This window comes from Perca fluviatilis, chromosome 17 (genome assembly GCF_010015445.1).
Source record: "Perca fluviatilis chromosome 17, GENO_Pfluv_1.0, whole genome shotgun sequence".
In the NCBI taxonomy this organism is placed as follows: Eukaryota; Metazoa; Chordata; class Actinopteri; order Perciformes; family Percidae; genus Perca; species Perca fluviatilis.
Window position 1 is genome coordinate 25,798,939 of NC_053128.1, and position 14,691 is coordinate 25,813,629.

The 14,691-nt window shown below is 42.3% G+C and overlaps 1 long non-coding RNA gene across 1 annotated transcript; it reads left to right on the forward strand.

The window, feature by feature from the left end:
- Nucleotides 1-13,529: 13,529 nt before the first annotated feature.
- LOC120545910 lies at nucleotides 13,530-14,297 on the forward strand. Its single transcript, XR_005636755.1, has 2 exons — nucleotides 13,530-13,602; nucleotides 13,703-14,297. It is a non-coding gene; the product is annotated as an uncharacterized LOC120545910 (long non-coding RNA).
- Nucleotides 14,298-14,691: the final 394 nt, after the last annotated feature.

The window sequence follows — 14,691 nt, forward strand, 5'->3', positions numbered from 1 at the left end:
TATGACATGAAAAAGGACGTTTGCATGTTGCATGTCTAAAATAATTTAAATGTGCTTTTGCCAATAAATAAAGGCTATACAGTATATAATGAAGATATATTGAGGAAATCCTGTCCAAACAAGATTCCCTCCAGTCCACACTGAGGGTTTCAAGTCGTTTAGTTTTTTTGTTCATTGTCCACAATGAAATTCTAACAATTTCTTCTTTGTCCTCTTTTGGTTTGTAAACATTTTATTAGCATCATCTGGGTTTTGGAAAAACATGGTCAAATACTCTGCTTGGTGTCTTTTTTTTGTCTTCTCTCAATCTCTGTGTTTTAATATTCTACATACAGATGTATTCATTGGCATGTATTTCTGCTGTTGTTGTCAAATGACTGCATTAAAATGATACTGTAACTCCTGTTATGAGTGATCATACAAAAATGGCATTATTGGAGTACGAAGTATAACATTTGGGGAAGTTTGAGAAGTTTTACACAAGAGCTCGGTTTTCGTCATCCACAGTAGAACATGATTCTTTTTTTTTTTTCTGAAAAGCTCTGTTTTAAAGAAAACGTTGCTTAGGGTGAATACAGATAGACAGTCATTGGTTGTTGGTCATACTATACTATATCGATCAATATGTGTTTGTATGAAAATAAGTGTTTTACATCTTAGGAAAGCAGCATACTGGATACAGAAAGAAATGCATACAGGGCTAAAAAAGAAGACGGATTAGAGAAAAGGGGATAATAATGACAGAGGGTCCCACAGGAGGACAGGAATCTGGTAGTGGGGTGCAGGGCTGAGTGTGTCAGGGGGCTGAAAGACCCTGTTTACAGAATCCACAGTCTGCTAAAGACATCAGAGCCCTCTCCCCTCAGCTATCAACACTTCTTGGAACGCTCATGCATAATCATGCTCAGTCATGCCACCTCAGATTAATTCTCTTACACACACTTATAGACAAGAAAAACTCACTTTAGCGGAGTAAGTACGACTCTTTCACAAATGTACACACACACGCATACACACACACACACACACACACACTGTAAAGTATTTAGAAATAAAATTCCTTTGGATTGCATTAAATGAGTCTTCCAGATAAGGAAAGTCAGTCCAGACTGTAATGTAAAGAGCCAATGGGCTTGTGGAACAGTGCTGACGTGGACGTAGAAGAGATGCTTTGCAGTTGAGTCATCCCAGGCAGTGGGAGCCATATCCTAGGCAGGCTGGGCTCCTCTGACCCCTCCCTGGTTCTCCCCCGGGCATCCTCCTCTTTGCCTCTGATTTACACCATGTTTCCAGAGGGACTCTTAGTTGATACGTGGGATGCCACCCCTCCTGGGAGGTCATCCCAAATCATGACGAAGAGTTGGCCCCCCCAGTAAGAAGTTGGCTCCATGTGGAACTCGAGAGGGCCCCTTTCTGGGAGATGGAGGCTGACCATTGGTTGATGCTGGAAACAGCAGACAGGTGTGGGTCTGTTCCCTATAAACTGCCTCAAACAGGGCCAGGGACCCCCAGAGGAGGCCTGACACCTACCCATGTGTAACTGCAGACACACACACACACACACACACACACACAAACACACACACACACACACACACACACACACACACAACACGGACACCCAAGACTGGTTGGGTGGGCCTGCTGTTTATTGAAACAACAGGAAACATCACGGCTGTCAACATTTCAGCATTGTGATTGTTTGTTTCTGTGTTTTTCTGCTTTCGTTTTTTTCTTTTCTTTTTGCATTAGCTTCACTTTTAAAGAAACAGTTCACCCAAATTACAAAAAAAAACCTTTTTCTCACTTACCGAGCGGTACCCAATAATGTGAATAGTTTGGAAGCATTGGAAAATTGCATTCTAAAAATTCACCGTGTCTTTCCATCAACATTGTTCCCAATACTTGGAACTGACCCTCAAAAGCCTCAGTGATCCTTTAAAGTATTGGCAGGCAGACGTTTTTTCCATCTCCAAGAGGCCCCTAAAGTTCTCCATGCAGAAGGCTTTCTCCAACCTACCCCATTTTTCAGTTTGATTTTCCATCACTCTTGAATAAGATCTTAGATCTTAAATAATACATATTTGTTATGCATGTATAGGTGCATGTGTATATACAGTGAAGAATGTAATTTGTGTGCAGAACTCACAATTTAAAAAGGACCATATCAGTGATTTTGGAGGTTTTTGTCCATTTACAGTTCAATGCTTAAACTTGCAAACAAGCCGGTATGGTCCTTTAAAGCACAACAAGGAATTAATCTTATTAACAAGTATTGTATGTGTATCCAAAGCCTGATATTGTTTGTTTCTCCACAAACACCAAACACACTATTGAAAACACACCAGTGAGTCACATCGTTGCACTGAATGACATGTTCTTTTATTACAACAAACAGGCATTGTAGTTTATTTTGAGACTGTACCACACACACACACACACACACACACACACACACACACACACACACACACACACACACACACACACACACACACACACACTATCCTACTGCCATAGCGCACCAAATCTTCAACTGAAAATAGTCCTGAACAAATACTCTTGTTACCGCAAACTATATGGGGCTGTTGCTCTGTCACTTAACATCTGACTAGCTTAGCTGCGGTTCAAACTGCGTCCAGCTAAACCAGAACCTTTCACATTTCCACATTGTCATACAATCAGTCAATCTAGGTGAATGCAGTTACACTGCAAGTGCACAATTATTGAAATTGTCACCCTTGACAGTGCTCTGATACCCTGATGCAACCACTGCTAATGAATTTAGTGTCACGAGTGAATCACATTAAAGGACCAGTTTGTAGGATTTAGTGGCATCTAGCAGTGAGGTTGCAGATTGTAACCATCTGAATACCCATCCACTCCTCCCTGTCTTTCCAAGAAGGGAGGGGAACCTACGGTGGCCTTCAGGTAATTAAAAAAAAAAAAAATGTGATAGATCCCTTTCTAGAGTCCGTTCTGGGCTACTGTAGAAACATGGCAGTGCAACATGGTGAGTTCCATGGAAGATGTCCCTAACGTAAATTAGGGCTTATTCTAAGCTAATGAAAACACGATTCTTAGTTTCAGGTGATTATACACTAAGGAAAGCATAATTAGGAATATTATATTCCATTTCTGCCAATAATGCCCCTAAGTCCTACAAAATTGGTCTGTTAAATGAGGAAACCATCTCTCAGCACATTTTATTATTCACTGTTTTACTTTCGGACAGAGGCAGGCCATCCATTTCCACCTGTTTCCAGTCTAACTGTCTCCTGGCAGAAATATATGAAAGTGGTATCAATCCCTATCCAAGAAAGTGGAAAAAGTGCAATTTCCAAAAAATGTCGATCTATTCCTTTAAGGTTTTACCCAATTCCTTGAGTCTTAGGTCAGCAGTGAGCTGACTCATGCCATCTGGCTGCCATTCCTAACTTCTTTCATATTACTGCAAATCAGAAACCAAAGCTGTGTTCTAATTCTTCATGTCTCTTTGTGTTTCTTCGCCTAAAATTCAAGGTTAAAATGCATCTTTTACACTTTTTCCTTCTTTTTCTGGCCACCCACTTTCGTCCTCCATTTCTATCTATTTTTTTTTGTGCCATTCAATACCTTTTCCATCTCTCTGCAGTTTTCATTCCCCTCCTCCCCATCCCCTTTTACTCCTCCTCCACTCTCCCTTCCTCCTTTCCCCAATGTGTAAATGGCGAGTGAGGGGGTTTGGGATGGTGGGAAAGCTGCTTGTAGGAAGTTTTTTTCCCCCTCTATGTTAACGTGTTCACCGGCTGGACAGCACATTCTTTCCACCTCTGTCGGCCTCGCGGGTCAAGCAGAACCATACCTCCTCTCTCTCTCTCTCTCTCTCTCTCTCTCTCTCTCTCCCCCTGGTTAATACACTGATCTGACTCTGCTAAGCTGCTGGAGTGGGAGCCTCAGATGTGGTGTGGGGGTGGGCAGACATTTTCGGTTGAATCACACTTTCCAGCGGTTTCCCCCTCCTGTGTTTTTCAGGTGCTCTCTCTGCAAAAGAGTTAAAAAAAAAAAAAAGGAGGAAAAGGCTTTAAATATAAACATATGTGGCACACCAGTAACGTGAGTGTTTCCATGCCAGACACTTGATGTTTGTCTGCCAGCTAAAACACAAGACTCAGAATAAAGAGGAGGGGGTGGAAGATGAGATGGATGAATGGAAAGACTGAGCATGGAGGAGAAGATAGAGAATGCTCATTAGATTACAACGAATGCTGGCTTTTTTTTTTTTAAATCATGTCTCTTGTCTCTGTCCCTCACACACATGCACATTGTACAAATCCTCTCACAGCTGAGCAGTCATTAAGGCGTTCTGGAGAGTGTTGACCGTCTCCGTTGTTGACATCTTTAAACATCTGTGTAGTCTGTGCAGCCAGTTGGTTTACTTTATTAGAAGTAGGATATCTCCCTATGTTTCTCATCGGCACATACACAACAACTGCAGAATTAGAGCTATCATGAGACATCAGATAGAGACGTACCGTACACCACGGCTGCAGCGAAGTGCTACAGGAGTGACTCATAGGGCACTTAGGGAGACATTTCCCTCATTGTGGGTTTTAACAACCCATCGCCCCCAGAAATCACCAACATGGACTCAAGCACAGACACTGACTAATCCTGACGAGAGGCGATCCAACAGCTGCCGCGTAGAAACAATGAGAAGTAATCTGGACCCTAGATGCGATGGGAGTGGAACAACTTGTTCTGCGGTCCATTCTACATTTTCACGAAATGGTTTAGATTACGTTTTTGGACAGGACGGACTGGTCATGAACCTGTGATGTGGCAATACAGAGAGACCATGATAGCCTAGAAATCTAGACGCACCCTAGTGGCAGCAAATGTAATTTGCAGCCAGGGTCAGTCTAGCAACTCTCCGTTGGCTTGCGAGCTGGAAAAACCAAACTCTAGTCAGGCCAATCACATTGGCAATAGAGTCGGTGGGCGGGCTTAACATAAGGATGGCAGAGATGCAACGGTTCGGCGTGAATTCCCCGCTACTTGAAAACAAAGAAGATGGCTGCTGCTGCTGGCGAACAGCGGCCTTTCGAATCGGCTTTGGCAGCGACTCTGGGAGGCTTGGAGTTAAGCACTGAAGTCATTCTTAAAAAAAAAGGAAGATGTGTTCGGAGTTTTGCCAACCGGATACGTCAAAAGTTGAATCTATCAACTAGCGTTGCTCTGGTTGGCTATGACTGCAGAGGGAATTTGAAAGACAACCGTTTATCCCGCCCCTTGGATTGAGCCCTGCCAATGGTGAGTTCCCAGACCCAACATCTTGATGTGGGTCTGGCTTGTCAGGCTAAGGCCATGACACAACATTTCAGAAAATTGATACATCAACCTGGAGGAGTTTATAAACCCTGGGGAGGTTTGTGAAGAACAAACCCTCACACACACCTCAGTCAAGAACGAGATGATTTAGGTCGATGTACAGTGAGTTTACTAGACTTTAGGGAGCCGAGAGGAAGAGCTGTGGGTCATGATTGTCCAGAGGGCAGGGGGCGGTGAAGATGGTGCATTTTTGTGGGTTAAAGGGTTGGGTACTTGAAGTGTAATGTGACGCAGATCGCCTGGCTGATATCTGTGGTAATTTAAACCTAATCTAAACACATGGCCTAAACCTGAGAAAAGCATGGAAGAGGAAAAGGGTGAGCTCATCTGTTTTTGCCGGAGGTCCTTGATGGCGAGGGGTCAGGGATCTCTGCTGTCAAGTGAAATGCGGATGGCTGGGGGTAAAGTAGGCAGGGGGTGAATGACAAGCATTTACCAACCTCAGCAGGTAATGAGAAAGTGCTGAGTTCCTGTCTCTGCCTTTTATCTCAGTCCCAAGAAAGCGAGCGTGCTTTTTCTCTCTAACTTCTCTCCTTACTATTATGTCTTTAGAATCTACAGTCAGACATAAACACACTCGAACAAACACACACTTCATCATTTGCTGTAATAACACGTACGAGTTGAATGACAAAGTTACACAAGTGACCTGTGATTGCAGGACGACGAGACAACTAAAACAGTAGTTCCCCTTTAAGAGTATATGTATACCGTGCTTTTGTTTATTTTCAAAAGAAATCAAATCCAACAGAAAGGCCTGAAAGTGGTCCTTGAAAGGCCCAAAACATCGGTTCGGATGTCTCCGAGCTGAGAGGTCCCACAGGTTTGCGGGGGAATAGGTATAGAAAAGAAAAACAAAAGTCGCTGAAACACAGGACAGGGGTAATTTTATAAAGCTTTGGCTGCCTACAGGATTCTGTTTCCTCCACACATTTGCTGCTTGATAATGGCTGCCATCTGTAGGTCGATGGCAAAGAGGGCACAAAGCAGAAGTGGTTGGGCAATATGTATCCAAAATGTGCTGTATGCAGAGCTACAAAGCGCATTAAAATGGTCATCTATCATCCATCATACTCAGCTTCCATTTAGTGCAAACTACTTTTTAAAGGTCCTATGACATGCTGCTCTTTCGATGCTTTTATATAGACCTTAGTGGTCCCCTAATACTGTATCTGAAGTCTCTTTTATATAGACCTTAGTGGTCCCCTAATACTGTATCTGAAGTCTCTTTTATATAGACCTTAGTGGTCCCCTAATACTGTATCTGAAGTCTCTTTTATATAGACCTTAGTGGTCCCCTAATACTGTATCTAAAGTCTCTTTTATATAGACCTTAGTGGTCCCCTAATACTGTATCTGAAGTCTCTTTCCCGAAATCCAGCCTTGGTGCAGAACTACAGCCACTAGAGCCAGTCACACAATGAGCTTTCCTTAGGATGTGCCATTTCTGTGTCTGTAGCTTTAAATGCTATTGAGGAGGAGAGGGCGGGGGGGGGGGCAAGGTGGAAGGTGGGGGTGTGGCCTTGACCAACTGCCACTTTGCTCATTTGAAAGCCATGATGTCTCTCTCTCATGGGCGGGCCAAATTCTCTGGGAGGGCAAAGCAGAGAAAGGGGAGGTAACCTTGCTCCTTATGACATCATAAGGAGAAGATTCCAGATCGGCCCATCTGAGCTTTCATTTTCTCTAAGGCAGAGCAGGATACCCAGTTTACACCTATCACCATTTCTAGCCACTGGGGGACCATAGGCAGGCTGGGGGAACGCATATTAATGTTAAAAATCCTCATGAAGTGAAATGTTCATGCCATGGGACCTTTAACTAAAATTAACCTCATCAGAGCAGGAGCGTTTGTATTTCTGACAACACATGCACACTGTCCACTTGATGAATGCACAACACCATCTGTTATCACCAACAACAATGTACAGTTGACGTAATGTTAAAGTGGCAGGGGTTTAATCATGGAATCACAAGATGAATTTACATACTGCCTGCCAAATTCAATACAATTATCTGATAGAAAAACCGCCCCGTCCTCTGGCGTCCTTATAAAGGGATACTGATTAAACCATTGCTTAAAAAGACTGAGCTTGATCCTGATATCCATGTAAAAAATGTCGCTTCATTTCTGAAGTCTCAGATAGAAGATCTATTTGAGCGGTTGCAATCTGGCTACAGGTCTTTCAATAGTAGTGATACTGCACTTTCAACTATGGTAAATAAATCATTATTTTGTCCTGTACATCCCACTTTTAAATCACATCGTGAATTCCACTGGGATTTGCAGCACCTCTTTGTTGGAGTCCTGTCGGTGAGACTACATGAAGTAATTCCCAGAACATTCACCTTAGCAGGTTTACCTTGGTGTATTGCACGGAACGCTTAAGTTAATTTGCATGCTTGCTATTTTTCTGTTGCCGAAATGCTCTGTATACAGTGCCTTGCGAAAGTATTCGGCCCCCTTGAACTTTTCGACCTTTTGCCACATTTCAGGCCTCAAACATAAAGATATAAAACTGTAATTTTTTGTGAAGAATCAACAACAAGTGGGTCCCAATTATGAAGTGGAACGAAATTCATTGGCTATTTCAAACTTTTTTAACAAATAAAAAACTGAAAAAGTGGGCGTGCAAAATTATTCAGCCCCTTTACTTTCAGTGCAGCAAACTCTCTCCAGAAGTTCAGTGAGGATCTCTGAATGATCCAATGTTGACCTAAATGACTAATGATGATAAATAGAATCCAGCTGTGTGTAATCAAGTCTCCGTATAAATGCACCTGCTCTGTGATAGTCTCAGAGGTCCGTGTAAAGCGCAGAGAGCATCATGAAGAACAAGGAACACACCAGGCAGGTCCGAGATACTGTTGTGGAGAAGTTTATAGCCGGATTAGGATACAAAACGATTTCCCAAGCTTTAAACATCCCAAGGAGCACTGTGCAAGCGATAATATTGAAATGGAAGGAGTATCAGACCACTACAAATCTACGAAGACCCGGCCATCCCTCTAAACTTTCAGCTCATACAATGAGAAGACTGATCAGAGATGCAGCCAAGAGGCCCATGATCACTCTGGATGAACTGCAGAGATCTACAGCTGAGGTGGGAGACTCTGTCCATAGGACAACAATCAGTCGTATACTGCACAAATCTGGCCTTTATGGAAGAGTGGCAAGAAGAAAGCCATTTCTTAAAGATATCCATAAAAAGTGTCGTTTAAAGTTTGCCAAAAGCCACCTGGGAGACACACCAAACATGTGGAAGAAGGTGCTGTGGTCAGATGAAACCAAAATCAAACTTTTTGGCAACAATGCAAAACGTTATGTTTGGCGTAAAAGCAACACAGCTCATCACCCTGAACACACCATCCCCACTGTCAAACATGGTGGTGGCAGCATCATGGTTTGGGCCTGCTTTTCTTCAGCAGGGACAGGGAAGATGGTTAAAATTGATGGGAAGATGGATGGAGCCAAATACAGGACCATTCTGGAAGAAAACCTGATGGAGTCTGCAAAAGACCTGAGACTGGGACGGAGATTTTTCTTCCAACAAGACAATGATCCAAAACATAAAGCAAAATCTACAATGGAATGGTTCACAAATAAACATATCCAGGTGTTAGAATGGCCAAGTCAAAGTCCAGACCTGAATCCAATCGAGAATCTGTGGAAAGAACTGAAAACTGCTGTTCACAAACGCTCTCCATCCAACCTCACTGAGCTCGAGCTGTTTTGCAAGGAGGAATGGGCAAAAATGTCAGTCTCTCGATGTGCAAAACTGATAGAGACATACCCCAAGCGACTTACAGCTGTAATCGCAGCAAAAGGTGGCGCTACAAAGTATTAACTTAAGGGGGCTGAATAATTTTGCACGCCCAATATTTCAGTTTTTTATTTGTTTAAAAGGTTTGAAATATCCAATAAATTTCGTTCCACTTCATGATTTTGTCCCACTTGTTGTTGATTCTTCACAAAAAATTACAGTTTTATATCTTTATGTTTGAGGCCTGAAATGTGGCAAAAGGTCGAAAAGTTCAAGGGGGCCGAATACTTTCGCAAGGCACTGTAGAGTGCTGCAGGAATGAGTCCTTAAACCCCGAAAATGAATACACATTTTTGTGGTGGGGGTTTGGTTAGGTTTAGGCACAAAAACTGCTTAGTTAAGTTTAGAAAAAGATGGTGGTTTGGGTTAAAATCATGACATTTGTGTCTAGGGTTAGGGTTACGTCATGTTTTGCATGTAATGCAGAACATGATGTAGTTCCATTTGTTCCGTAAAGTAAAAACTTTTCAAACGGGACCTGAACCCGGTCTCTCACATCATCTGCAGTCAAAAGTTGGATACATTTTTGACTTTTGATTAAACAACTAATACAAATGCTGTCCCTCACAAGTGAGATTCAAGTTCCTCATTTTGCAAGACTCAATTTAATTAATGTAAAAAAAAAAACTAAACCCCTAACTAGACAACAGATAATAATTTCAGTCCTGGCGTTCATCCTTTTATATTGAAACCAAGAATAATGCTGTTTTCTATCTTTGTAGGTATCCCAAGTCTAAACCAGTCACTGATGTGATGCTTGTAATGAAAACCACCAGGGCTCTGAGCACCAGGATCAAAAATGAATAGTCTAGAGTGTCTACAGAGTTGCTGCAGTTTGTGGTCACTGTCTGTTGATATTGACTCAATTTGTAGGAGGTTCTTAGACAATGGCAGTGTAGGGAGAACAAGAAACGTGTGCTCCTTTAGGGCAGCATATATCTAAATGAGATGATTTAGATGATTAAAGGGAACGTTTAATCAACCCTGTGGAAAATAGCTATTTCTGCATCAGTCAATTTAACTTTTTCCCATCAACATTGTGCTTCTGTCTCCCCCTAACTTGAATGTACTTTCTACTCATTTATAATCATCCAAAGATCCTCTATGAAGTTCTTTAAAGATGTTCACCCGTTGTTTCCAGCCAATCTTAAAATTCAAAAACCTTCCTAGGGAGATAAGGTCTGAATGCACTTGATGTTAACTTTCATAATGTCATAGTGACCCTCTGTGATTCCGGGGTTTTGTTATTGGTCCAAGCAGCAGTGACAGACCTTCAAACCTAGAGCCCCTTCTGCCAAACCTGATTGCCTCACCTTTTGAGTCATACCAGACCCCCCCCTGCTCTCCTGGTACTGAATCTGGGCAATACTCAACCTACAACACCAGACATTTTCTCCTTCCATCAACAAGAAAATGCAGTTTTTACAACTCACCATCTCCCCATATGAATGGAGGAGTGGAAAATAGCAGGACATAGCACAAAGGCGGAGGCAATGTGTGGACTGTGATTGAAAACAGCTTGTTGGTCTTCATTACCACCATGTTTTGAGGATAGATGAAGGCAGGGCGGACTTTAGGCTGCAGCTGGGAATTATTTTGTTCCTGGGTCTTTGCTGATATTCCAGAGATGATTTATAAACTCACAGCTGTGTGTATAACTCGCTCGCTGTTGGACATGTTTCTTTTTGGATGGACAGATCACTGTCATGTTCAAGATATTATTTGTTTAATCGCAAAAAAAAAAAAAAAAAAAGAGGTCAGTTACACAAATAAACTAATTTGCTGGGTATAAATAATGCGAAGTTTAACTATCATTGCCAGTCAATTGCTATCATCAACTTGGACGACTACAAGTGAAAGTTCAAGCCAAGCAACATGAACAATCTTGCCCAAGTCTAGCATGACACAACCGTGTAAAGCATCTGCAGAAGCCAAGATCTGACACAAGTGTTTTAAAGCCTACAATATGGACTGAAGAGTAATAAATCAAATGGAATAAAATCCAAAAACATGGAAAATGTGAGGCAGTTTTTAAATCCCCAACAAGAGATATTTAAAAAAAAGCATGATCCCACATGTTTCAGTACCAAATCAAATATCATTTTTCACCTTTGTGCACTAAAACTACAGAGTTGGTTAACACTGAAAACTTCTAAAGCAGACAGCTGAATTTGCTGATTGTTGAATTATAGTGCAGCAATAAAGCCAGGTTTTTATTTATTTTAACTCATCAGTTAAGGCAACTGGTGGCAACTCATGCTAGTAATGGTTTCCTTGGGGAATCCCTTAACATAGGAAAGGAATTTATCACCCTTTGAGTCAGACCTTTTTCCACTTTTCCAGACTGAAGGAAGGATAACCCCATGGGGGTGGAGGCTTGTTGTGGATGGGGGTGGGAGTTGGCTAGTTCACCACAACACCTCCCCTTACTTCAGCCCTCCCCTTCCTCTACTCCCTCCACACCCCCCCCGGGGCAGATGATAGTCACGGAAAAAACGTGAGTATGTAGGAACATTGTAGACACGTTTGGTCAGGATGGTCAGTTAAGCAGTGATCTGACGTAATGGTACCTCAAACGATACGGGAAGCAGGAGGAGGGGGGGGGGGCTAGGAGAGAGTGACAGACTGGATATGTGGCATGGCAGTGTCCGTGACTCCCGTGGTAATGCACCCTGACTCAGCCAGAGTTCAGGATCAGGTTCTGGAGAGCATCGCTCTGCTGTGGTCCGCTGTGCTCCGCAGGCCTTGCTGGAGGCAACAACATCCCAGGCTCCTGTGGCTGGATAAGTGGGTCGCGCTAACGCTCAGTTTTAAAGAGAAATCATCCCATCATCCCCTGAACTTACAGTACACGTGGGCTCGGGAGACTGCTGTGTATCCAACATGCTCTCACTCCCTCCTTCCCCTTTCTCCTCTCTTTCTCTGACCTTCCATTTCATGTTCTGTCTTGTGTGACACATTTGGACGCTCTTTTACAACTTGCTGCTTTGCCCCCCTATTACATCAACGTACCTTTCTCTCTCTTTCCTCCCTACTGTAAAACCTCTCTCCACCTTCCGTGTCAATCATGAAAATGGAGCATGAAACCTGGGCGAAGAAAAATAAATAATGAGATCATTTGATAGTTTTGAGTCAGTCTGAGCGATTTGCATGAAGGGAGAGTGGAAGTTGATCATAAAATACTTAATGAGAGGTTAGGCTCAGATTTGGTTTTGCCAGACTGAGAGTGTGTTGCATTATTGGACCAAACATCTGGCAAACGGCTTTCTCCACATCCTTCCAACCATCGAGTTCTCTCTCCTCTTGTTTGCATTTCCCTTTTTCAACATTTCACATCTATTTCTGTATGAATGTGATGTGGAAGTTGAGTTTATTGTTTAACTGCGTGTTCTGTACTTTGAGCTACTCCCTATGCCTTTAACAGATTTGTAAGATCCAATAAAAGCACTCTCATGACATACAGCATGAGAACGGCATAAATCAAGTCTGATTAATACAATCTTTCCCCTCTTTAGCAGTTTTTTTATAATAACAGTCATAAAAGGCTCCACTTATCATGATTTGACAGGCAGTCACTTATATGATTCCAGATCACCAACTGGTATACACAATAAGCAGAGTTTCCCACCCCCCCCCTGGTGGTGAGAATGAGAAACAAAATCATGATCGCGCCAGATCTCCTTTCGTTCTCTGGCCCCTGTCACAGATTTTCCGGAAACAAAACATGTAAACAGATAAGCAAAATGCTTGAGCTTCAACAAACAACTACATTAATGTGAGATAGATCAAATAAATCTGATGGTGTCACTCTTTTGGTTACAGGCAACTTGAGTGTAAATCTTTAAAATAAAAAAATTTGTAAAAATAAAATAAAAACACAGCGTCAGTTTGCAAATAAATTACGATTTTAAAACTCCCCAAAGTATTTCCTTAAGGAAATTTGTTTTTGTTCTTTTTTTTTTGTTCTCTTCAACAAAAGCCATGAACCAGTGTTTGGCTTTGAGTTGCTTTAAAGTCCGTTGTTTCTGATTCATTAGTGCTGTGGCAGAAAATAATGTGTTTACACAAAGTGGTTATACATCTCATCTTTGTCTATGTTCCTTAGTCGTATTCCTCTCCTCCTTTTTGCTCTTCCCCTTTTTTTTCGCCATATTGCTGATGTGTCACCAGCCCCCCTATTCTTCTGCAGCTCTCTCTTCTCATACACACACACACACACACACACACACACACACACACACACACACACACACACTATAGCGTTTCCAGATGTGTGCAGGGATGATGTCATGGCAGACCGGAGGCATTGGACTCTGATCCTTCTTTTTTTCTCTCCAGAAAACATTAATCGCAGACGAGGGAGCACGAGGCGGCAGAGTGAAGCGTTGATAAGTTCCCAGACAACATTGTGAGTGTAACATGTTTAAAGCAGACCTATCTCCCTCTGATTAGTCGTGTGGCTAAGCTTCTCTGAGTCACAACCTTGTTTGTCATTGAACTCCCACCAGGTTTATCCCCCATCTGACCCTGCAGCCCCTGGAAAAGTGCATTCATGTGTGTATGTCTTCTGTCATCTTTGCGCATATCACACCCCTGGACCACCAATGGTACCTGTACATCCCAAAACATGTGTACATCAGCCTTCTGCAGATGTGGCTTTGTGCAAAAGGGGGGCTTAACTACCAATGACACAGAGCGTTTAAGAGGAGGAGGAGGAGGAGGAGTTATTGAGTGTTGTGGTGGTTGCTAGACGACTGCAGTGTAAATAAATTGCAAGAGAAAGAAAAAAGAAACCAAAAAAAAAAAGCCATGTAAACTGTGGTCCGCAGCGTGAGGCCTTTTCTGAGATCTCTGGGGAGTATTGTGAAAAGGGGGATGACTGGTAAGGGATAACGTGAGCTGTGCCTATCCCTGTTACACACCCCAGCTGGACTGGGATTTGGGCTTCAGACACCAGCTGGAAGGAAGAAACTCCCCTACCACCCTGTCACACTCTAGCAAGAAAAAAAGCCTTCAAGTCCTGTGTGACGATTAAGCATGAGAGCAAATACTGTACACGTACTGTAAGTACTAAAATAAAACTGATTATGCAATGAAATGAAACCCCTTGGTGTTGTAAAGTTAAGCAACTTGTTCATGGAGGCATGGAAGTGCAATAATTCCACTAATTCTTTACAGGTAATGTTTTTTAGTGGACTTTCTTTCTTATTTACATGTGGTATTTGTTTGCATCTGTGATTTCTCTGTCCAGTTCCACACTACATATTAAATCAAAGCAAGTTCTGAGTATGTACTGTGTTTATACTGAAAATGTGACAAAATAAAGTAAGCTCAAAGTCAGAATGCATATTAAGTAGGATAACGCTTAATTTTTAATTAAAATTTTTATGTCAACAATGGATCAAATGAGATGTGTAATGTGAAAGGGGTAACTCGTATTGACGAAGCCACTGGGTATTATCACCCGACTTTACAGTTCCCCTCAGCTCTATGGAGC